Source organism: Triticum aestivum, chromosome 3A, assembly GCF_018294505.1.
Source record: "Triticum aestivum cultivar Chinese Spring chromosome 3A, IWGSC CS RefSeq v2.1, whole genome shotgun sequence".
In the NCBI taxonomy this organism is placed as follows: Eukaryota; Viridiplantae; Streptophyta; class Magnoliopsida; order Poales; family Poaceae; genus Triticum; species Triticum aestivum.
In genome coordinates this window covers 470621787-470647492 of record NC_057800.1, presented here as the reverse complement: position 1 = coordinate 470647492, position 25706 = coordinate 470621787, and the positions used below count along the sequence as shown (strand labels likewise).

The following is a 25706-nucleotide window of genomic DNA, read 5'->3' as shown; positions in this document are numbered from 1 at the left end:
GGCAATGATCATTATATAGGCATCACGTCCAAGATTAGTAGATCGACTCCTGCCTACATATACTACTATTAATCCACACATCGACCGCTATCCAGCATGCATCTAGTGTATTAAGTTCATGGAGAAATGGAGTAATGCAATAAGAATGATGACATGATGTAGACAGGATCTATCTATGTAGAGATAGACCCCGTCGTTTTATCCTTAGTAGCAACGATACATACGTGTCATTTCCCTTTCTATCACTGCAATCAAGCACCGTAAGATCGAACCCACTACGAAGCACCTCTTCCCATTACAAGATAAATAGGTCAAGTTGGCCAAACAAAACCCAAATATAGGAGAATAAATACGAAGCTATAAGCAATCATGCATATAAGAGATCAAAGAAACTCAAATAACTTTCACGGATATAAAAAGATAGATCTGATCATAAACTCAAAGTTCATCGGATCCCAACAAACACACCGCAAAAGAGTTACATCATATGGGTCTCCAAGAGACCATTGTATTGAGAATCAAGACAGAGATGAAGCTATCTAGCTACTAACTACGGACCCGAAGGTCTACAAAGAACTACTCACGCATCATCAGAGAAGCACCAATGGAGGTGGTGAACCCCATCCGAAATGGTGTCTAGATTGGATCTGGTAGTTCTGGACTCTGCGGCGGCTGGATGAATATTTCGTCAACTCCCCTAGGGTTCTGGGATTTTTGGGGTATTTATAGAGCAAAGAGGCGGTCCGGGGGGACCCGAGGTGGGCACAACCCACCAAGGCGCGCCTGGGCCTCCTAACGCACCCTGGTGGGTTGTGCCTCCCTCGGGGCACCCCCAGGCGCAGCCATGGCCCGTTTCGTTCCTTTTATCCCATAAAAATTCTCTGTAAAGTTTCATGGCATTTGTACTCCGTCTGATATTGATTTCCTGCGATGTAAAAAAAACACGGAAAAAACTGGAACTGGCACTTGGCACTATGTCAATAGGTTTGAATTTAAACTTCGTTTGATCATAACTTGAGTTTTATAACTCCGTTTGAGTTGACTCTTTTTGCAAATCGAAGCTCTTGGCCTAAACTTTCTAATAAGGCCAAATCCACATAATTTTGGCACTATTAGAAATTGTTTTATGTTGCAAGACTTATTTGCTTGGTTTTGATGTTTTCTGAATTGTCTTCTTCATTCTTTCCGATCTTTTGAGTGATTGCTTATGTGTGGTTACTATTGCTTGCTTACGATAGATTGACCTGAGTATGACGAGTAGAGCTATCAGGAGTTATGGGTGCGAATCATCTTCATCATCCGTACAAGGCAAGTTCACACTTTGATCATATCCCTTTCATACCCAAATTTTATGCATTAGTTTCAACCCTCGAACACTGCATGGTTAGGACTTGATAACATGCATGTGTGTATTGGGAAGTAGTTGATGAGGTAGGAACCTATTGTCCTGCATCCAAACCTTGGGAGTTACTTCTATGTTATGCTCGTATTTCTCTGCTAAGCTCGCAGACGTGGATTGGTTGAGTGATTCATGACAGATGTGAGAGTTATTATTTAATGGTTAACTTAAGGTGGCTACTTTAATACACATCTGGGTGGAATGGTAGGGGCACCCTGGAGGACCCAGTGGTCTGCCCGGGCACTTGGAGAAACCAGTGCTTGCCCAAGGGGATCCCGGAGGGCCTGTGTGATCACCCTATGGAATGCCACCCAGGCTCAAAGGGATCATAAGATTATTCATGCTAGAAACTTCCGTGTGCAGCCACAAGCTATTATGGGCTCTAGCATAGTGGAGTAAGTTGCATGACCTCTTCCAGTGGTAGGCTAGCAGATTAGGGGATGTAGGTTGGTACGGTCTACCCGGGGTTAGAGTTAATGCTTCTGAAAAATTGTGTCTCGGTCATCTGTTTCTCAAACACCATGTAGTGCGAGAAATCCAACAGAGGAGATCGAGTCTTGTGGGGAAAAGGGCGCAAACCTCTGCAGAGTGTACAAACTAATCATGATTAGTTGTGTCCCCGGTTATGGACGTCTTGAGTATCTGGTTCTTGGATTATCATATTGATCTCATCACTTTACTTAATTAATTTGTTGGGTTGTTAACTTTTAATTGGGATTGAGTTGGAGGAACCTTCTCAATGTTGTTCAACTACCATGATAGTTAAATAAAATATATTCCTTTGTTGTAGGGAAAAATTGGCTTTTTCGCAAAAAACATTATAACCATAGAGCCTCCACCAGCCATATATGCATGTAGTGATAGTTATTATTCATCATTGCTCTATGGTGTGAATTTGCCAGTACATTCAATGTACTGACCCTTGTGGCTGCAACGTCTCATGTTGCAAGAATCTTACGACTAGTAAGTGATACGTTAGGGTTACGATTTCTACACTCACTTTGCCGTTGGTGTTGATGGGAATCCACAACCTTGTTATTACTTCCGCTATTTGGATTGAGGTAATAGTATTTACGTTACTTTATACATGTGACTTACCTCTGTTATAAATCCTCGAGTACTGTGTGTGTTAGCATACCGATCCAGGGATGACACTCAAGCACAGAGACTTGACCGTCTGAGGTCGGGTCGCTACAAAAATGAAGGCTAGCAAAAGATTGGGAAGCAACCAACTAAGAAACAGATAATCTCATAAGCAAGCATTAAGCATAATTAACACCGAATAATGCACCATAAGTATGATATAATTTCATTGCATGACTATTTACTTTCGTACTTGCATAGGGAACCACAAACCTTAACACCAATATTCTTACTAAAGCATAATTACTCACCAACATAACTCACATATCACATCATCATATCTTAAGACTATTACTAAGAATCAAGTTTATTTTCTCCAATGATCTTCATGAAAGTTTTTATTATATCCTTCTTGGATATCTATCACTTTGGGACTAATTTTCATATGTTGCTTTTGACAAGCTCCAACAAATATAAGTGAAGATCATGATCATAATAAAGTTTTCTTTCTCTCAAATTAATATAAGTGAAGCAAGAGAGAATTTCTAGAAAATTTTAGTAACTCTCAAATAAATCTAAGTGAAGCAAGAGAGCATTTCTTCAAAAATACTAAAGCACATCATGCTCAAAAAGATATAAGTGAAGCACTAGAGCAAGTCCATAGCTCATAAAAAAATTAAGTGAACCATAGAGAGCAATTCTAACAAGTCATGATATAATTTTGGCTAGGTGTGTCCAGCAAGGATGACTTAAAACACAAAGTAAAACAAACAAAGACTCATATCATACAAGACGCTCCAAGTAGAACACATATCATGTGACGAATAAAAATATAGTTTCGAGTAAAATACCGATGGTTGTTGGAAGAAAGCGGGGATGCCACTCCAGGGCATCCCCAAGCTTAGTTGGTTGCTCATTTTTGGATAATAACTTGGGATGTCGGGGCATCCCCAAGCTTAGGCTCTTCCATCCTTCCTTCATTCATCGTAAGATAACCCAAAACTTGGAAACTTCAATCACACAAAACTCAACAAAACCTTCGTGAGATCAGTTAGTATAAGAATAATAAATCACTACTGTAAGTACTGTATCAAACCAATTCATATTTTTTTGTATTATATCTACTATATTCCAACTTTTCTATGGCAAAATCTCATCAAAGAAAACCATAGAACCATCAAAATAAGCACACAACACAAAGAAAACAGAATCTGTCAAAACAGAATAGTATGTAGCAATCTAACTATTTCGAATACTTCTATAACTCCAAAAATTCTGAAAAATTAGGACGACCTGAGAAATCTGTATAATGATCTACTGCAACTGGAATGGGTATTTTATCGCTCTCTAGTAAAAGATAAAAACTAATTTCATGAGCGTAAAAGTTTCTATTTTTTCAGCAAGATCAAACAACTATCACCCAAGAAGATCCTAAAGGCTTTACTTGGCACACACACTAATTAAAACATAAAAACACAATAATAACAGTAGCATAATTGTGTCAACACTGAAAAACAGGAAGCAAAAAGCAAAACTAAAATTTATTCATTGGGTTTCCTCCCAACAAGCGTTGTATTTTTACGCCCTTAGCTAGGCATAGAGCAAGGATCTAAGTTTTTTCATCTTTGGTTCGAGATCCATAAGATGCCCTCATGATTGATTCATAAGGTGGCTTAATTCTAGTTCTAGGAAAGTGTTCCATACCCATACTCAAAGGAAATTGGAACTTAATGTTGCCTTCTTTCATATCAATAACGGCACCGATAGTGCGTAAAAACGGTCTACCAAGAATAATTGGACAAGATGAATTGCAATCAATATCAAGAACAATAAAATCTATGGGCACATAATTCCTATTGCAAGAATAAGAACATCATTAATTCTTCCCATAGGCTTTTTAATAGTAGAATCCTCCAAGTGCAAATTTAGAGAACATTCTTCAAGATTAGTAAGACCAAGCACATCACATATAGATTTCGGAATTGTAGAAACACTAGCACCCAAGTCACACAAAGCAAAACACTCATAATTTTAATCTTGACTTTGATAGTAGGTTCACATTCATCATGCAATTTTCTAGGAATTGAGACTTCTAATTCCAATTTTTCTTCAAGAGCTTTCATCATAGCATCAACAATATGTTTAGTAAAAGCTTTATTTTGTTCATAAGCATGGGGTAAATTTATCATGGATTGCAACAAAAAAATACAATCAATCAAAGAGCAACCATCATAATTAAAGTCTTTGTAATCCAAAAGAGTGGGTACATCACTAGCTAAAGTTTTGACCTATGCAAACCCACTTTCATCAAAATTTTCAACAAGATTTTCACCCTTCGAAATATTGGGACGCATTCTACCTAAAGTTGACCTTCTCCAGTCCTTTTTTCATCAATCTTAACTTTACGAAATAAGGAATCAATAGAAGAAACACCAATCTTTTTAAGATCTTCATCACTTTTGCATTCTATCGAGATTGGTTTAGCGGCCATTTGATTTACTAAGGTAGCTTGTGCATCGGATATTTTTCCTAGCAATCTTTTGGCAGAAGCATACTTAGATTGGAGATGGAAAACTTCTCTACTGATATCATCAAGTTGTTTTGTAATAGCATCAAGCACAACGGAGTGCTCCTTAAGTTCTTTAGTAAAATACTTATTATGCTCAAATTGTGTAGTCATATATTCCTTAGTACTTTTCTCAATTTCAAGAAAAATATTTGGGTAAGGAACATCATAATATTTTCTTTGAGACATCATGACTACGCAAATAAGAGTGCACACAAAAACAAATCCGGCAAGAAAACGGCGAACGAAAAGAGGGGCGAATAAAACGGCAAATTTTTGTGAAGTGGGGGAGAGGAAAACGAGAGGCAAATGGCAAACAATGTAAATTGCAAGGAGATGGGATTTGTGATTAGGAACCTGGCATATGTTGAAGATCCTCCCCAGCAACGGCACCAGAAATTCCTTTTGATGTCGCTTGAAGCTACAACAGTATTTCCTTCCCTCAAATATGAAACCAAGGTTATCGAACCAGTAGGAGAACCAAGCAACACAACGTAAAAAGCCCCTGCACACAGATAACAAATCATCGCAACCCGACGTGTTAAAGGAGTTGTCAATCCCTTTTGGGTAACGGTGCCAGAAATTGGTGTGTGACGGGAAAAAGTTGTAATAGATTGAATAAATAGATTGCAAATAAAATAAAGTGCAGCAAAGTATTTTTGGGTTTTTGGTCTAGTACATCTGAAAATAAAAGCAAATAAAAATATATCACAAAGGAAAATATATGAGAAAAAAGACCTGGGGGTCGTAGGTTTCACTAGTGGCTTGTCTCGAGAAAAATAGCAAACAGTGGGTGAACACATTACTGTTGGGCAATTGATAGAACTTAAAATAATTATGACATATCCAGGCAATGATCATTATATAGGCATCACGTCCAAGATTAGTAGACCGACTCCTTCCTGCATCTACTGCTATTACTCCACACATCGACCGCTATCCAGCATGCATCTAGCGTATTATGTTCATGGAGAAACAGAATAATGCAATAAGAACGATGACATGATGTACACAAGATCTATCTATGTAGAGATAGACCCCATCGTTTTATCCTTAGTAGCTGTAACAGCCCAGAAAATGGGTTATCAATTTTTGTGCTGTTATTCCTTCTTGGCACTCATCTTCAAAATTTTCTCCTCAGTTTGCTGGATGACTCTGAGAAATTTTGTCATTTCCAACCTTTCAAAACTTTGTTCATGTCTTTTTCAGTGGGCAAGCCCTCATTTGCATCAGCTCAAATCCTTTCAAACCCTAATTCCAAATTTTTGGAATTTGGATATGCCCTTTGTGCTTACAAAGGAGCCATCATTTTCCTTGATCTGTTGATCCTCCCAATTACCCTATCTATCTGAACCTTGGATATGCAAAAATATTGCCAAGTCCCATGCAATATTTTTGAATTATGATTTATTCCTTTTCTTGCCTTTCTTAGGAATAAAATCCAAAGGCATAGCTAGCCATCTCCTAAATTCATGAGAATTGGTGGAGTGGATACTTATGTCTAATCCAAGCTCTGGCAAATATATTGGCTATAATTAAATAACGAAAAATTACCTTTTCCTATTAATGCCAATATTGCATTTCTGCCAATTTCCAAAGGAACTACTATTTTTATAGCAGAGAAAATCCCCACATAAATTTTGGAGCTTTTCCTTGCTATATAATCACTAGTTCCATCCTAATCTCAGGTTCCTCAATTCAAAAATTTGGCACATGATCCAATGCAAGTTTCTGCCTTCTCTGAAATTTTGCAAAGGAAGTGCTTTATTCCTAACTCCAATTTAGCTATAATTTGGCAGGGTGATTAACTTTGTTAAATAACCTACGAATTCTAAATATGAGCTCAATCCCCTCATCCTAGCTCCCTGTGCAATTTTTCAAAGTTTCTGACCAGAATGTAACTTTGTGAAGGAAGTACCTTCATAGAGTTTCCAAATGGTACGAGACTTTTCCATCCTCCCAACTGTCTCAAATCATTAGCCTCCACCCAATTTCAGTTCATTTCATTGAACTATGTGAGCACAGGAGCAATGCTTGGTTTCTGTCCAATTTTTCAGTTTGTGAAGCAAGTGCATTTTATCTTGTTCCATCATGGCTGAAAATATTCCCAGGTCTTCTCATATCCATATAACATATCTCCACAAGATTTGGGCTCATTTCATCTAGCCAACTGCCCTAAGTATTTTTCTGAAGTTCTTTTGGACAGAAATGATAGCTGTGAAGGAAGTACCATTTTGGTGAGTCCATTTGGTATGAACTTTTTACAGCATCATTGTATGTCCAAATCATCAAGATTGGCCAAGTTTTAGCCTAATCCATCACTCCTAGTGAGTGCTTTATCATGATTCAGTTTTTGGGTCAGATTTGGTGGTTGTACAGCAACTACGGTAAATAGTTGTCCATTTTTACCTCAGAACTCCCAGGACCATAGTCCTTTCTACCCTAAGCCTCCCAGACAACATTTTTACCTTTTACCCTCTCGGTTTAACCTCCGGTGTGTGGCCAAGTTTGAACAACAAACTTCTCGAGCTCGGTTTACTCAGATCAGTTTGTCTCTACCCGTTTCCTTACCACGATAATATTCCACGCTGGAAGGGCTACGCGGTAGACATGAACTTACCTCGGTAAAAAACCCAGAGCGCGCCATGCCAGTGGTGACTACGAGGGCAGCCAGCCAAAACGATGGTCTAGCCACTGTTCTCATCGGCAGCGCTGCTCCGACCGTCTCTGGCCTCGCCATTAATGTCCAACAGTTCCCCCTCGACGTCCTCTTCCCTCTGGACCTCTGGCCCCCTTCGTTTTCTTCTCCGGCAAGCCGTGCCAACGCTCGAACAATGCGTGCCCGTGGGCTCGTCCTCTTCCTCGCTGGTGTCCGCCTCCTCCTCTTGTCCTCGAGCCTTGCTCGTCTCCGTGAGCCTCTGGCGCTCATCCTCACCCTCCTCGTCGCCTTCCCGTGCGCCCCCCGTGGCCGGACTCGCTCGGCGGTGACCGGCTCGGTGCTTCCCGCCTCGGCTATTTATGGCCCGTCCGTGACCCTCCCCGAGCAAGCCAGCTCTCTCAAACCCCTCCCCCCTCCCGCCAGAACACTCCAGTGCCCGAGCCCGACCAAATCCCTCACCGGAGTGCTCGGATTTCCGGCGATCCCATCGCTCGGCCTCCGTGCCAAACCCCTCCCTCCAGTCGTCCCCTGCCCCGTCCGAACCCTCCACTAGATGCGCCACTCTCCGGCAGCCCTTCCCGACCCCTCGCCCGTCCGTATCCCCCACCGGAGCCCCGTGTCCACCGAAGGCCGAAGCCCCTCTCCACCGCGGGCTGGGTGGCTCCCTCTCCAGTGCTCGTCGCCGGCAACGGAGACTACCCCGAGGTGCGCCTCCTCCTCCTGAACCCATGGGTAGGTCGCCCGTCGCCTGCCGTGGCCGGACGCATCGGCGAGCGCCGTCGGGGCTGGCGTTCCCCCTCGGCCAGGCGCGCGTCGAGCGGGAGGAGGAAGAAGCCAGTCCAGGTGGGCCCCTCCTCGCACGGCCCCACCTGTCAGCGACCGACGGGCCTGGCCCAGTGCCAGCGTGGATAAGTGGCGACGCCCCGCCGCAAAGCCGCTTTCCGTACGCGTAAGCGTATTTTGGGAAGTGCGCTTTCAGTCGCCGAAAGCGTATTCTTCCTCTTCTTCGGGCCAGAATGCGCTTTCCTCTCTGGAAAGAGTATTTCTGAGAAAGACGCGATCTGTTTTTCTTCCAGGGCCCAGTTTGTAATGATTTTCTTTACCGATAGGTCCCTGGTAGTTAAACAGTCATATCTTTTTACCCGTAGCTCCGAATCAGGTGATTCCAAAGCCCACGTCTTCGTTTCGTCGAGCCCGTTCTGTTGATGTCATGTTCATAATATTTTCACCCAGTGAAAATGACCATTTTGCCCTTGCCCGTAAACAGCCCCCTCCGAGAGAGAACTGTTTCTGGCAAATCTTTCCGTGGTCGTTTCTCACTTCTTTCCAGAGTATATGTCAACCCCCAGGCAAGCCTGTAACGCCCTCGATGCGGCTATATCTCCCAGGTGTCGAAGCACGACTTAGAGGCACAACCGCATTGAAAGTAATGTCGCAAGTGAGGTAATCTTCGCAAACAACTCATGTAATACATAAGGGAAAGAGATACATAGTTGGCTTACAATCGCCACTTCACACAATTACATGAATAAAGCATTACATCAACCAGTTACAATCAAGGCCCGACTACAGAGCCAAAATAAAATAAGACTACCCCAAATGCTACACAGATCCCTGATCGACCCCAACTGGGCTCCGCTACTAATCAACTGGAAACGGAACAACACAAAGGACAAGACCTTCCTCGAGCTCCTCCTTGTGCTTCGTTGCGTCATCTGCACGGTTCAATGGCACCTGCAACCTGATTTTGGAAGTATCTGTGAGTCACGGGGACTCAGCAATCTCACACCCTCGCGATCAAGACTATTTAAGCTTATGGGTAAGGTAAAAGGTACGAGGTGGAGCTGCAGCAAGCGACTAGCATATTTGGTGGCTAACATACGCAAACGAGAGCGAGAAGAGAAGGCAAAAGCACGGTCGAACAACTATGATCAAGAAGTGATCCTAGAACAACCTACGATCAAGCATAACTCCAACACCGTGTTCACTTCTCGGACTCTGGCGGAAAGAGAACATCACAGCAACACACGCGGTTGATGTATTTTAATTAAGATAAACTTCAGGTTTTCTACAACCGGACATTAACAAATTCCCATCTGCCCATAACCGCGGGCACGGCTTTCAAAAGTTCAAATCCCTGCAGGGGTGTCATTACTTAGCCCATCACAAGCTCTCACAATCAACGAAAGATATTCCTTCTCCCAAGACAATCCGATCAGGCTCGGCATCCCGGTTACAAGACATCCTCGACAATGGTAACAAGTCCAGCAACACCGCCCGAATGTGCCGACAAATCCCGATAGGAGCTGCACATATCTCGTTCTCAGGGCACACTCAGATAGGTCAAGCTACGAGTAAAACCAGCCCTCGAGTTTCCGCGAGGTGGCCCCGCAGGCTGCCCGTTTCGGACCAACACTTAGAGAAGCACTGGCCCGGGGGGGGGGGGGGGGGCTAAAATAAAGATGACCCTTGGGTCCGCGAAACCCAAGGGAAAAAAGGCTAGGTGGCGAATAATAAAACCAATGTTGGGCATTGCTGGAGGAGTTTTATTCAAGGCGAACTGTCAAGGGGTTCCCATTATAACCCAACCGCGTGAGGAACGCAAAATCCGGGAACATAACACTGATATGACGGAAACTAGGGCGGCAAGAGTGGAACAAAACACCAGGCATAAGGCCGGGCCTTCCACCCTTTACCAAGTATATAGATGCATTAATTAAATAAGAGATATTGTGATATCCCAACAAAAATCCATGTTCCAAACATGGAACAAGCTCTAATCTTCATCTGCAACTAACAACGCTATAAGAGGGGCTGAGCAAAGCGGTAACGTAGCCAAACAACGATTTGCTAGGACAAGGTGGGTTAGAGGCTTGGTTCAACAATATGGGAGGCATGATAAGCAAGTGGTAGGTATCGCAGCATAGGCATAGCAAAAGAGCGATCAACTAAGCAAGCAAAGATAGAAGTGATTTCGAGGGTATGGTCATCTTGACTGAGATCCCGCAAGGAAGAAGAACGAGTCCATGAAGAAGACAAACGGACGTAGTCGAATGAGTCCTCACAACACGACGTTATCGGAACCAACCCGAAGAACCAACACCGAAAAGGAGCAAACAACATAGTAAATAACCACCATAAAATCATGGCATGATGCGCAACAAGTATGATGCATGTCCGGTTTAATGAGGCATGGCATGGCAAAGTGCACAAGCAATTCTACAAATTAAGTGGAGATCAATATGCAACGAGTTGCATATTGACGAAACACCACAACAAGTTATTTAGTTCGATCTCGTTTAAGTACCCAACAAAATTAAATGTTGATTAACATGGCAAGAGGTGTAGCATAACAAACTAAACATTTAGGCAAGTTTAAATGAGGCCGGAACAACAAGCAACAATTCCGGTAAATCCCCATATGCATTTAGTAATTAATGCAAACAACAATTTTAAATGTTTCAAAGTTGTTAACATGATGCGGTTGACATGTGCAAGTTTATGTAATTTTTATTAAAAGTTGACAAGAGCATATTATGAGGCATTTGTCACTGTGGTGGAAAGAAAAAGGGTGCCACAACAACGATAACGAAAACGATGCCACTGCAACGTTCCGGTTCCGGTAACTCGATTGAGATACCGATGCAAAGGAGAAGTATGCGGATGCGTGCAAAAGATGGTGGGGCGTCCCCAGATTCCGGGTGTCCCACGAGTTGGCGACAAGGGAACGAGTGACAAATTGGACACGGTGCAAACACGAGCATCTCAAACATCGCAAGCATTCGTTCATGGACGTCGCCTCGAGGTTATACCTTCGAAGCGTGCATTATCGGAACAGATCGAGTTCGGCTGTAGGGGTACACGTGTCGAAGGGAAAGTAGTTGTTCACGGGGTCGTCGTGGGAAGTAGCGTTTCACGCAACGGTAGTTGAACTTGACGTTTGCGTTACACGGGTCTTCGGCGACGGTCGTCGTACATGGTTCGGAGTGGTACTTGCATCTTCAGACTTGTCGGTCTCGATTCTTGTGACGATAGCGGTATACGTCTCGTTCTCGGAGAGGTACTTGAGGTCATTTGAACTTGTCGGTCTCGTCATCTCGAAGGGGTGCTTGACGTTCTTAGTGATTCCGAAGACGACGGTAGAGGTACACTTGTTGTAGGGGTACTTGTCGGATCCACGGCGACGGTAGAGATACAAACGTTCTCGCGGTACTTGGGTCGTCGTGGAACTTGGCACATCCAAAGGGTACTTGATGGGTCCGAGGTCTCCGGCCGTAGTGGTACTTGGCGTCTCGTCGCGTAGTCGTTTGTTGTAGTCGGACTTCACAAAAAAAAAACACCGGCTGTAGTTGTGGTACTCGTCCTTGTTGATCCAAAACATTTCGAGCTAAAAAGGCCTCTGGTCAGCAGCAAGGCCGGGCGGTGCGTGAGCAGCGGCAAGAAGCGGGCACGGGCTCGCGGTAGAGGAGGTCCGGCGAAAAAGTTGGCAACCGGCCGCGGGGCTCATCGGTCACTGGCTGGAGACGATAGAAGACAAGGCACGCGAGGCCATGGAAACGGAGGCGCGGCTGGAGGAGCTTGCCGCTGAACTACAGCGGTGGCGCTGCTGCCAGTGGCTTGCAGGCAGGGAGGCCGCGGACGCGGGAAGAAGGAGGGCAAGGGCAGGGAGGCCCAGGTGGGGTGGGGACGAAGCAGCAAGGCGGCGGCCTCTCTGGAGTGGGGAAGGCGGCGACACTGGACCTCGAGGGAACCGGGCGCGGGGACCGGGTCCGGCGAGGAGCTGTGGGCGCCGGCGACTGCAGGCGACGGCGGTGCTCCCGGGGTCCGGTGAGGCGCTGTGGTCGCACGAGGAGACGGCCGAACGGGCCAGGCGGCGTCGGACGACGGGCACGACGCAGCTGGAGGGCGCCATGGCGCGCGGGGGAACGAGGTAGCCGAGGACGGCGGTTCGGCGCTGCAGCGGGCGACCGCGCAGGAGAGGGAGGCACGCGAGAGGATAGAGGAGCGCGAGGGGATCGAGCGAGTGGTCTCTGGCGGCGCGAGGGAACGAGAGAGAGGGTGCGCGAGGGAGATGTGGGTCGAGGCTAGGGTTAGATAGACAGGGGCCGGCTAGGCCTTGGGCCACTGGTAGGACGGGGCTGCTGGAGGCCCAAATGGCCAGGCTGGGCTCTCTCTCTCCCTCTTAATTCTTCTCTTTACAAAAACAGAGAAAAACAAGAGAAAAAAAAGAGAGAAGTGAAGGTTAGAGGAAGAATTTGGGTATGTGATTAATTTTCTTGGACTCCCAAAAATATGCTCGGTCCGAGAAAATTAGAAAAGGCGAAGATTGAAAGATATAAATTTAAACTCATTTGAATTAAATTCAAATGGGTTTGAATTGGGACATGGTAAAAGGAAGGTTCAAAAATGTTCGGATTTTTGGTGGAGCTCCGAAAAATGACGAAAAAATTTACGGACAAAGTTCGAGGTCAAGAAGCGAGATAACAAAGGCATGAAGAAATTTTGCAAGTGTGTTTTAGGTGATTCCATATGAATGGATTATTTATCGTAGCTCCCTAATATTGAGAGGGTATGTTATTGAACATATAAAGGATAAGCCAATGCGCCCAACTAGTGGCACCGGCCACGTCTCCTTTTATTCGCCATGAACAGGGTTATTGTAGCAGCGCGGTCCGAGCGCCCCATCTTCCCTCCTCTCGCCTCCGCCATGGCCTCCTCCCCTCTCCTGTCTCCTCCTCTCCTCCTCTCGCCTACGCCATCGCCTCCTCCCCTCCCCTCTCTCTCTCCCTTCTCCTCCCTTTCAACCCTACCCACCTCCCCTCTGGATCAAGTGCAGGCCGGCCAGTGCGCGCAGGCGGCAGCGCTCCACTCGTGGACACCCATCTCTCTCCCCCGCAGACGAACCCCGCCGCAGGAGGCCCGTCCCGAGCTCGCCTCGCCGCTCCTCCAGTGACCCTCGTTGCGCCTGGATCCGGGCGGAGGAGCCCTCTCATGGCGTCGGCGGCTCTAGAGATGAGGGCTGCCCAGAGGAAGAGGAACATCATCTTTCCCCTTCGCCATCTCCAGCTGCCGCCACCATCTCTCCCCTCTGCCCTCTCCAGCTGCCTTCCTCACAAGCCTTATCTTCGAGCCGTCGTCCTTGCCTTCGACTCGTCCGCAGCTGACGTAGCTGAGAGGGGGGCCGATGAGCTTGGCCACCGTGTGCTGCTCCACGAACTCGCTCATGTCCAGCTGGACCATTGCCTCCTCTAAGCCGTAGTAGCTGGTTGCCAGCGCCTTGGCCAGCTCCGACTTGCCCACGCCCGTCGGGCTGGCGAAATTGAAGCTGGCCACCGGCCGGTTGGGGTTCCTGAGCCCAACGCGCGCACGGTGGATGGCGCGGCCTATGGCCCTGACGGCCTCGTCCTGGCCGGTGACGCGCCCGTGCACGGTCTCCTCCATCTTGAACGACTGGTTGGACTCGTCCACAGAGACCTTCTCCACGGGGACGCTGGTCCGCGATGTGACGATGTGCTGGATGTCCGCCTTCGTCACCATTGGGCCAGCCGACGCTCCCGACTCCACCTCTGCCTTGCTCACCTCATTGCTCTTGTCCACCAGCGACATGATCTTGATTTTGAGCTCCAGCCTTTGGCTGCGAAGCTCTCCGGCCTATAACCATTCAGATAATTAGCGTCCTCCTATAAGGTGTGCATTTCAGGTTGACCTGTAGACGAGAAGATTACCGTCTCAAATTGCTGGGAGCGGATGTCGTCGTTCTTCTGTCTGGTGATTTCCTTGAGCTTCTTGGCGAGGTCTTTAGCTTCCTTAGGTAGCTGTCAGCATAGTTCAAAATTCAGATTCAGACATCTTGTAAATTCAGATTCAGACATTTTGGAAAATATTTAGGTGCATCACCATTCGAAAACATCTGTAGTACCTTGGCATGGCGTAGCCTGACAAGAGATCCCGCCTCATCAACCAGGTCGATTGCTTTGTCTGGGAGGAAACGATCACTGCGAACAAAATAGACCGTTAGAAAACTTCATTGTACGCTGGGAACTACTCCTATCCAACACTGAAATTTGCAAGCGAATCTGACCTACTACTCAGTATGTGATAGTACAGGTGCTCCATATGCAACACTGATGGTGTTTTCCATACTGCAGAATACATGCTTGCACAATATATTGTAGTTATCATAAGTTTCTGTAAATTTGTGCTTACCCCGTTTATTTATTAATATGATACACATGCATTCAACTTAATCTACCCGTGACTCTGTATTTTTTTTCCTGCGCACTACTCTGATAAAGCTTCTCTATTGTTTTGGTTTTGCGTTTTGCTTTCTTTTTCTGAAAATTAGTAGTTGGAACTGTCGAAACTGGGTGCTTTTTGCAGCTCTCTTTCCTACTTCTAGCGCTGAAATTACGCCTTACTAACTGGCGTACATGTTCCTTGTATATAACTGACTTTTCTGTTTCCTGAGGACAAGAGCACCATACAGAAAATTGGTAGTTGTTGTCTTTCATGATAAGGTATGTACACATTCATAAGCTCGTGTGTTTGTGCGGTCAGGTTGGCTGCCTATATGTTTTGGGGTTCGCCTGCTCGCTGTATTGACAACCATAGAAAAATATAGCAAGAGTAAAATTAGGCTTGTTGTTTGAGATGGTTCCTTTACACGATAAATAAATTGGAGTGATTTCAAACTCTTAAGGCCCTTGACCGGTTAGAGAAAGACGGGTTGAACTGAATTCTGGATATGTAGTGTTATCTAATCTTGTGGTGCTTTTAACTTTGATCTTGCAACTGAACCTGCAGACTACTTATTTTTTTGGATGTGTAAACCTGAATGTTGGAAACTAAATTTGTCGCCCTGGGTTCAGTGGTATTCAAGTGCGACAGGACCATATTGTGACCATATTATGACAGGGTCATAAACATGAAAGCATGAAACTAACTGTGTTCCCTGGGTGGTCCTATACATTGAGATTAGCTATCTTGAGCATCACTCTTTATTTCGGCGCAAGAGGACCATACAGTGACATGAAGTTTTATCTTTGCTCCTGGGCATACTGCTACTTTGTTGATATATCTGAAGCCGTCTGAACCTGGTTCTTTTCAGGCATATTTTTTATATTTATCAATGCATTGTACATAGTGAAATTGTCCCTAATTATTCTCTGTTGTAGTGCAATGTTTTTTGTTTAGTTTGGATAGACAGTATTATCTTTAGTATTAACTATGTTCCCTGGGTGGTCCTCCCCGAGTGTTTCTTGCTCGATTGGCCACTTCAGGCTTCACATATGTGTGTGTTGCAAGCTCTCAGGTTTGGAGAATAATTGTAGGATTAGGTAATTTGAGAGACTAATTATGAGCGTTAAAAAGGTCACACAGTCGGCAACAGTGGTTATATCAGCTCGAAAAAAGCAGTGTTGCTTGACGTTGATGGCTTGACCTTTCGGGCCTCTCTCCTTGGGCTCCTGATTTCTCAGCCAGGATCATCTTGCCAGTGTGTTTCACCCTCCCATTTCTGATATCATTGAATAATTTACAAATGGGATATCTCTTATTCGGGATTAAAGTTTTGATGGTTAGATTGATTGCTTCGTTTCATATATAATTTCCCTGTAGGCTTCTAATGTATTCAGATGACATACCTATTGTCCATACTAGGGCTTTAAATGCATCTGCTCCTATAATTGGTCATTCAGTTAGTATTACATGAAAAGAAACAGTCCAGCTTAATTCCCTCATTTGGTTGGGTATGCGTCTCATTTATATACTCACACAGTGGTTTATTTGAATGTTTGTTCTCCACTCACTGCCTTGTGCCTTAGATAGCTGCAGATGAGGATGTATGAACAATTTGGCCAGGAACTCAATCAGACCATTCGACTGAAGCTGAAGGTATACTTTGGCTGCTTTTCCTGTCCTTTTTGTTCGTCTTTTCGTGTGTGTGTGTAGCATTTTCTCACGCCTTTTTTCCTTTAGAGCCTTAAATTTAAACATATGTAGCCGGTTTGTGAGTAATGAATTGGCAATATTTTAATCTATATTGACTCTCATTCTCTATTTTCAAGGGGCATTGCAAAGATACGGAGGGATTGCCTTTCATTCAGAACCTGGTTAGCTAAAAGTCACGTGGAGAGTAATGGAAGGCCCTGTGGATTGTGTTAGCTGGTTTTCTGATTCGTGTTTAGCTCAGGGATTCTCATTTATCATGCAGGTCGTTGTGGCCATGCGAAAGATATCCACACAGTTAGATTTCTATTTTAACTAATCCCCGTTCAGCCTCTCAGTCATGTTCAAGTCTTAATATTATTTCCCCTATTTTTACAGCAGGTGATGGCATAATTTAATGAATGGCATTATGGTAGGACGCATGTGGTATTTGATTACAATGGTGTCTCACAGGGTTACAAAAGTTGTGTTCTTACACATTTGAGATGAAAGAAATTCAATTTTTTTGCGGGTATTCAAAATAGGTAAGCCAATAAATCATGTTTCTTCTTTGCTGCTCTAGCTGTCATGTGCCACATAGTTATTTCCGTCCCACATGCTCCTGGTTGCCTATTTAGATTCTGTTCATGAGCTATGTTATTTTGTATCTATAACCTTGATAAAATTTAAGAAGGCATGTCTTGTGGTTCCTCCTCCTTTTCTCGACATTGGGCCGCTGCCGTCATTTTGTCAAGTAGCTAATTGTTTCTTTCCATGGTTGTGATGTCAAGGATCATGGAGACCAAGGTCACCACATCCTGATATCCTGGTGCATGTAGAATATATATATTTATGTCTATGTTGCTCTGATGAAGTCGTTGCTGGATTAATTACAATGTGTGTTTTGTTAGAGCAGGAGGCTGGAAGGGATCTTAAAATATGGTGAGAGTTTTCTTCAATCATACCAAAATTCATTAAAAAAAATAGCTACAGTTGTTGGCCTGCTTTAGGTGCGAAGCTGAGATCTTTTAGGAAGTGGGCGCTGGAGCAAGTAGTGAACTACTTAAGTAATCATTTACGTATTCTGTTTACCATCCCGGCAGAGATATTGGATGAGTTCGGTCATCCCTTACTTTAGTTAGAGCAATCTAGTCTTTTTTGTGTATCAGTGCTAGCTTCGTATTGCAATAATCCCTTATAGGGTTTTAATTTTGAGTAATCGTGTTCTTATTCTGTTTTCCAGGAAGGTACAAAGGCTAAGGTGAAGAATGATTGTTGTAAGGAAGTTCAACCTGGGAGAGGTCCCCATAACTACTCAAATATACACTTATTGAAAAAATGCAAATATTTTCAACACGAACATGGTTTTAAACGGGTCTTTGCGCCATTTGGCGCAACTGGTCATCTAGTAAAGAGAAGTCACCCTTCCCTCGATTTAAATAGATCAATCATCTATGCAATTTACTAGTTGAGTTGAGATGCAAAGGTTAATGACATGATGCAATGCAAAAAAATAAAAGAGCAAGCACAAAAGAAACACACGGCGAAACTCGGAATAGCTGGAAGTCTTCTGGAGCGTCGGTCTCGGGGCGTCACAACACTCCATCACTACGAGAGGATCTCGTCCCGAGATCTAGGATGGCACTGGAGGAAAACGGAAAAGAAAGAGAAGAGGTAAAATTAATTGCTTCTTTGACCAATGAGTGAAACCAAAGAACCTTGAAAATGTTAAGCCATTTCGAGAAAGGAATACAACGGAGATGAACGAAGTTGAAAACACTCTGTTAGAAAAGAGGAACAAGGAAGAACAACTTCGGGAAGCACTCCGATTGAAAAGAAAAAGAATTGAATAAGAACTTGGTAAGATGAGAAGATACTTGATGAAATCACAACACACTGCCTCCGGAACTATTGAATGAATGGAATAAGGGGTAAGAAAGATCTCAGACAACACTCCGGTTGAGAAGGGAGGTAAAACTTGATAAGATGATAGAATTTGAAAAGAGGGCACGATACTCCGGTTAACTGGATAAGCACGAAAAGAACATGATCTTTGACAAAACGAGATGATGGGTGAATATAGCAACAAAACAATGCCTCCGGAACGAAAGAAAAGAAGTTGGATCATTGGAAAGGAAATAATTGAGAAGAAAATGACAACTTGTGCCACAAATGAGCTTGAAAAAACATCTTTTGGAGAAGGGTCGAACGGAGTTGTTGGAAAAACCAACAATGAAAAGAGTAAGCTTGTTGTGGGCTTATGGAGAACATCTCAAAATTATGAGGTGAAATTCTGCCACTAACGAAAACAATAGATTGAATTAATATGAACAAGGAGACGAGAAACTTATTTCATCGAGAGGATAAAGAAGAACTTGGGTCCTTTATAAGCATCATAGATAGCAACAATCCTTAGGGAAAGCTTTAGGTGAAATATAACCCAAGATAACTCCAATGACGAGATTGATGGATTTAAAGTATCTCATTCTTACAACATGTGAATCATAAAACATGAACTCAAATTATCAAGAATGACATAATACCACCTCCAATGATACGGTAGAAAGAATTGCACTTCGGGATGCAAGATGAAGAATACTTGAAGTATAGCTCCTCTGAAAAGAATCTAAAAAAAACTTCATGAAGGAATTAAATCTTTGATGACCCATCATGTAGAACCTCCATAAAGAACTCCGTTAAACAAAAGAATGATCAAACGGAAAGAAAGGGTAGTTGAAAACACAAGATGGAACCTTGTAAAGATTTAGATAGATCTCCGTGATTACATAATTGCGAGAGCTTGGAACTCCGGGAAAGAAAGACGAGCACTTGAAACCAAGAATTTACTCATCGTGAACAAACTCCGGAAGAAAATATTAACATATGGATGAAACAAGAATAAGAATTATATTATGCTTAACCTTCACCAATTAAATTGATGACAAACAACGGATTTGGCATATTACTTATTCTCATAGAAAAGATTAAGATAGATATAGCGCCAACTTGAGAAGGTCTTCGATGATCCACCGGTAGGATGAAAGAACGAATGAATCTGTATGATAACGAAGGAGAAGAACTCTTGAACAAACCACCGTAAGAATTTGAAATGAACGAAATAAAGGGATGAATCACCGGGTAAGAATTATGAAATGAACGAAGATACTTGAGACAATCTAGATATATGAGAACGAAGGGATCACGACTGATTAGAGATCACTTAACGATGCACCGATAAGATTGGAGAAAAAGAACTGAGAGCTGCAATGAATAATATTTGAAAAGATGGCCTCCGGAAAATCAAACTGAAAAGACTCCTGAATTGCACCGGATGGGTGAAAAAAAATTCCCACAATCGAAAATAATTATAAGAGGATGGCAACAAGCTAGAATCACGAATCTTTAGAAGAACGGATAAGATTTGGAGGAAAACTCTTCTTCGGTCTTCAAATGTTGAGAATGACGATGCGAAACATCAACATGAGTTGTTGAGATACTCCGGGATGAATATTAGAAAGGTTGAACCCACAATGAAACAAAATTGAGAGATCTTTGAGAAACACATCTGACTGATGAAAATTCATTCTTACGTCAAACTTCGAAAAGAAATTTGAGGATAGCTCCGGGAAAATAAGAAGAGTCAGGTAAGATCCTGAGAAAAGACTTGTGGGTTAGGGCCCACTCAAAAGAAACATCGTTGAAGGATTTAAAAGATAGATTGCACCAGTTGAATTAGATGGCTCAAAAAAAATAACATCCTCTAAAGAGTTTGAATGAAAGCAGAGTGGAAACACGAATGAAAGCGGATGTTGAAATGATCGGATCCACTTGAAGAGAAAACACGCCGGTTGAAAATGTTTGACATGACAATCTCAATTATCAAGAAGGATTAGTATTCGCATCGGAGTATGAGAACACCATTTGGGGAAGGTATGGAATCAAACACTTGACATTGAAGCAACTCGAATACCACAACTCAAAACAAAACAAAGGATTGGCTTGCAAAATAAGCCGGAACAAACATATGATAGAAATTTCGTCCGAAGTTTTTGTGGTGGGGCCTACACGGGCTCGATCGTACAACACCATCATGTGCAAGGAAGTGCACATGACATACAAAGTGTCCCCGAGTCGGCATGGCCAAGGACTCTTTAAGACACAACAAGACCACTGTAAAACCAACCGTAAATAGGCGGACCACTAGACGTCGAACCCCAATTTCATATTATACATCTGTCGGAAAGATATTCTAAGAGCTACTTGAATTCCCACTTATAAACTCTCGAAATTTTCTGGTTATGCAATCTGATGTTGGGGATACAGGGGAAGCATAATATCTCACCCAAAACTAACAAATCCTACATCCAGCTGTATCCATCCTTCAACACATAACCAAGAAACCTTTGGAAATCATCTACCTCAACCTTCGAAAAGCATTCGTTATACGAGTTATGGTAATACTCCCGAACTCCCGCCCCAGTACTGGGTGGCATCGAGGTTATCTCACCAACAACTGCATAAAAGAGATTTTTGATGTCGGCGAAACTAAACTCAGGTATTCCAGGACTGCAATGATAAAATTGTGACGAGAACACCTCGGAGCTCAACTCCCCGGGACACTTCCACAACCCCTAAATGTCAGGAGGCACCAAGAACAATGTTCTCGTCACAAAACCATCGGAACGATTCCAAGATACCCGCGTGATCCTAAAAATTTTTTTAGTGAAATTTTAGAAGAGAAGAGTCAAAACTCTACGTCAGGATGCCTCACCAGAGCGACGAAGGGACTGAGGAGTAAAAGAAGTCCTAACTCTCCGATATATATAATTCCTAAATGACTCAAAATATTTCTAGACTCAATAACGCCAGCGATTCGATCAAGTAGGGGGCTCCTAAGGTTGGGGAAGGCTCTGATACCAACTTGTAACGCCTTCGATGCGGCTATATCTCCCACGTGTCGAAGCACGACTTAGAGGCATAACCGCATTGAAAGCAATGTCGCAAGTGAGGTAATCTTCGCAAACAACCCATGTAATACATAAGGGAAAGAGATACATAGTTGGCTTACAATCGCCACTTCACACAATTACATGAATAAAGTATTACATCAACCAGTTACAATCAAGGCCCGACTACGGAGCCAAATAAAAGAATACTACCCCAAATGCTACACAGATCCCCGATTGACCCCAACTGGGCTCCGCTACTGATCAACTGGAAACGGAACAACACAAAGGACAAGATCTTCCTCGAGCTCCTCCTTGAGCTTGGTTGCGTCATCTGCACGGTTCAACGGCACCTGCAAGCTGGTTTTGGAAGTATCTGTGAGTCACGGGGACTCAGCAATCTCACACCCTCGCGATCAAGACTATTTAAGCTTATGTGTAAGGTAAAAGGTATGAGGTGGAGCTGCAGCAAGCGACTAGCATATTTGGTGGCTAACATACGCAAATGAGAGCGAGAAGAGAAGGCAAAAGCACGGTCGAACAACTATGATCAAGAAGTGACCCTAGAACAACCTACGATCAAGCATAACTCCAACACCGTGTTCACTTTCTGGACTCCGCCGGAGAGAGACCATCACGGCAACACACGCGGTTGATGTATTTTAGTTAAGATAAACTTCAGGTTTTCTACAACCGGACATTAACAAATTCCCATCTTCCCATAACCGCGGGCACGACTTTTGAAAGTTCAAATCCCTGCAAGGGTGTCCCAACTTAGCCCATCACAAGCTCTCACGGTCAATGAAGGATATTCCTTCTCTCAAGACAATCCGATCAGGCTCGGCATCCCGGTTACAAGACATCCTCGACAATGGTAAAACAAGTCCAGCAACACCACCCGAATGTGCCGACAAATCCCGATAGGAGCTGCACATATCTCGTTCTCAGGGCACACTCAGATAGGTCAAGCTACGAGTAAAAGCAGCCCTCGAGTTTTCCCGAGGTGGCCCCGCAGGCTGCCCGTTTCGGACAAACACTTAAAGAAGCACTGGCCCGGGGGGGTTAAAATAAAGATGACCCTTGGGTCCACGAAACCCAAGGGAAAAAAGGCTATGTGGCGATTGGTAAAACCAATGTTGGGCATTGCTGGAGGAGTTTTATTCAAGGCGAACTGTCAAGGGGTTCCCATTATAACCCAACCGCGTGAGGAACGCAAAATCCGGGAACATAACACCGATATGACGGAAATTAGGGCGGCAAGGCCGGGCCTTCCACCCTTTACCAAGTATATAGATGCATTAATTAAATAAGAGATATTGTGATATCCCAACAAAAATCCATGTTCCAAACATGGAACAAGCTCCAATCTTCACCTGCAACTAACAACGCTATAAGAGGGGCTGAGCAAAGCGGTAACATAGCCAAACAATGGTTTGCTAAGAGAAGGTGGGTTAGAGGCTTGGTTCAACAATATGGGAGGCATGATAAGCAAGTGGTAGGTATTGCAGTATAGGCATAGCAAAAGAGTGAGCAACTAAGCAAGCAAAGATAGAAGTGATTTCGAGGGTATGGTCATCTTGCCTGAGATCCCGCAAGGAAGAAGAATGAGTCCATGAAGAAGACAAACGGACGTAGTCGAACGAATCCTCACAACACGATGTTATCGGAACCAACCCGAAGAAGCAACACCGGAAAGGAGCAAACAACATAGTAAACAACCACCACAAAATCATGGCATGATGCGCAACAAGTATGATGCATGTCCGGTTTAATGAGGCATGGCATGGTAAAGTGCACAAGCAATTCTACAAATTAAGTGGAGATCAATATGCAACGAGTTGCATATTGACGAAACACCACAACAAGTTATTTAGTTCGATCTCGTTTAAGTAACCAACAAAATTAAATGTTGATTAACATGGCAAGAGGTGCAGCATAACAAACTAAACATTTAGGCAAGTTTAAATGAGGCTAGAACAACAAGCAACAATTCTGGTAGATCCCCATATGCATTTAGTAATTAATGCAAACAACAATTTTAAATGTTTCAAAGTTGTTAACATGATGCGGTTGACATGTGCAAGTTTATGAAATTCTTATTAAAAGTTGACAAGAGCATATTATGAGGCATTTGTCACCGTGGTGGAAAGAAAAAGGGTGCCACGGCAACGATAACGAAAACGGTGCCACTGCAACGTTCCGGTTCCGGTAACTCGATTGAGATACTGATGCAAAGGAGAAGTATGCGGATGCGTGCAAAAGATGGTGGGGCGTCCCCGGATTCCGGGTGTCCCACGAGTTGGCGACAAGGGAACGAGTGACAAATTGGACATGGTGCAAACACAAGCATCTCAAACATCGCAAGCATTCGTTCACGGACGTCGCCTCGAGGTTATACCTTCGAAGCATGCATTATCGGAACAGATCGAGTTCGGCTGTAGGGGTACACATGTCGAAGGGGAAGTAGTTGTTCACGGGGTCGTCGTGGGAAGTAGTGGTTCACGCAATGGTAGTTGAACTTGACGTTTGCGTTACACGGGTCTTCGGCGACGGTCGTCGTACATGGTTCAGAGTGGTACTTGCATCTTCGGACTTGTCGGTCTCGATTCTTGCAACGATAGCGGTATACGTCTCGTTCTCGGAGAGGTACTTGGGATCATTTGAACTTGTCGGTCTCGTCATCTCGAAGGGGTGCTTAACGTTCTTAGAGATTTCGAAGACGACGGTAGAGGTACACTTGTTGTAGGGGTACTTGTCGGATCCACGGCGACGGTAGAGGTACAAACGTTCTCGCGGTACTTGGGTCGTCGTGGAACTTGGCACATCCAAAGGGTACTTGACGGGTCCGAGGTCTCCGGCCGTAGTGGTACTTGGCGTCTCGTCGCGTAGTCGTTTGTTGTAGTCGGACTTCACAAAAAAAAACACCGGCTGTAGTTGTGGTACTCGTCCTTGTTGATCCAAAACATTTCGAGCTAAAAAGGCCTCTGGTCAGCAGCTAGGCCGGGCGGTGCATGAGCAGTGGCAAGAAGCGGGCATCGGGCTCGCGGTAGAGGAGGTCCGACGAAAAAGTTGGCAACCGGCCGCAGGGCTCATCGGTCACCGGCTGGAGACGATACAGGACAAGGCACGCGAGGCCATGGAAACGGAGGCGCGGCTGGAGGAGCTTGCCGCTGAACTACAGCGGTGGCACTGCTGCCGGTGGCTTGTAGGCAGGGAGGCCGCAGACGCGGGAAGAAGGAGGGCAAGGGCAGGGAGGCCCTGGTGGGGTGGGGACGAAGCAGCAAGGCGGCGGCCTCTCTGGAGTGGGGAAGGCGGCGGCACTAGACCTCGAGGGAACCGGGCGCGGGGCTTGAAGGCGAGGAGGAGGGCGCGAGGACCGGGTCCGGCGAGGAGCTGTGGGCACCGGCGACTGCAGGCGACGGCGGTGCTCCCTGGGTCCGGTGAGGCGCTGTGGTCGCGCGAGGAGACGGCCGAACGGGCCAGGCGGCGGCGGACGACGGGCACGACGCAGCTGGAGGGCGCCATGGCGCGCGCGGGAACGAGGTAGCCGAGGACGGCGGTTCGGCGCTGCGGCGGGCGACCACGCGGGAGAGGGAGGCACGTGAGAGGATAGAGGAGCGCGAGGCGATCGAGCGAGTGGTCTATGGCGGCGCGAGGGAACGAGAGAGAGGGTGCGTGAGGGAGATGTGGGTCGAGGCTAGGGTTAGATAGACAGGGGCCGGTTGGGCCTTGGGCCACTGGTGGGACGGGGCTGCTGGAGGCCCAAATGGCCAGGCTGGGCTCTCTCTCCCTCTTAATTCTTCTCTTTACAAAAACAGAGAAAAACAAGAGAAAGAAAAGGAGAGAAGAGAAGGTTAGAGGAAGAATTTGGGCATGTGGTTAATTTTCTTGGACTCCCGAAAATATGCTCGGTCCGAGAAAATTAGAAAAGGCGAAGATTGAAAGATATAAATTCAAACTCATTTGAATTAAATTCAAATGGGTTTGAACTGGGACTTGGTAAAAGGAAGGTCTAAAAATGTTCGGATTTTTGGTGGAGCTCCAAAAAATGACGAAAGAATTTACGGACAAAGTTCGAGGTCAAGAAGCGAGATAACAAAGGCATGGAGAAATTTTGCAAGTGTGTTT

The 25706-nt window shown here is 44.7% G+C and overlaps 1 long non-coding RNA gene across 3 annotated transcripts; it reads left to right on the top strand.

Moving 5' to 3' along the window:
* The first annotated feature begins 13340 nt into the window (after window positions 1-13340).
* LOC123061703 (uncharacterized) lies at window positions 13341-18072 on the top strand. Of its 3 annotated transcripts, none has more exons than XR_006429230.1 (3): window positions 13341-16599; window positions 16773-17177; window positions 17876-18072. It is a non-coding gene; the product is annotated as an uncharacterized lncRNA (long non-coding RNA). The 3 variants fall into 3 exon arrangements; XR_006429232.1 differs by having other exon boundaries at window positions 16773-17574; XR_006429231.1 differs by having other exon boundaries at window positions 16773-18072.
* The last annotated feature ends 7634 nt before the right edge of the window (window positions 18073-25706 follow it).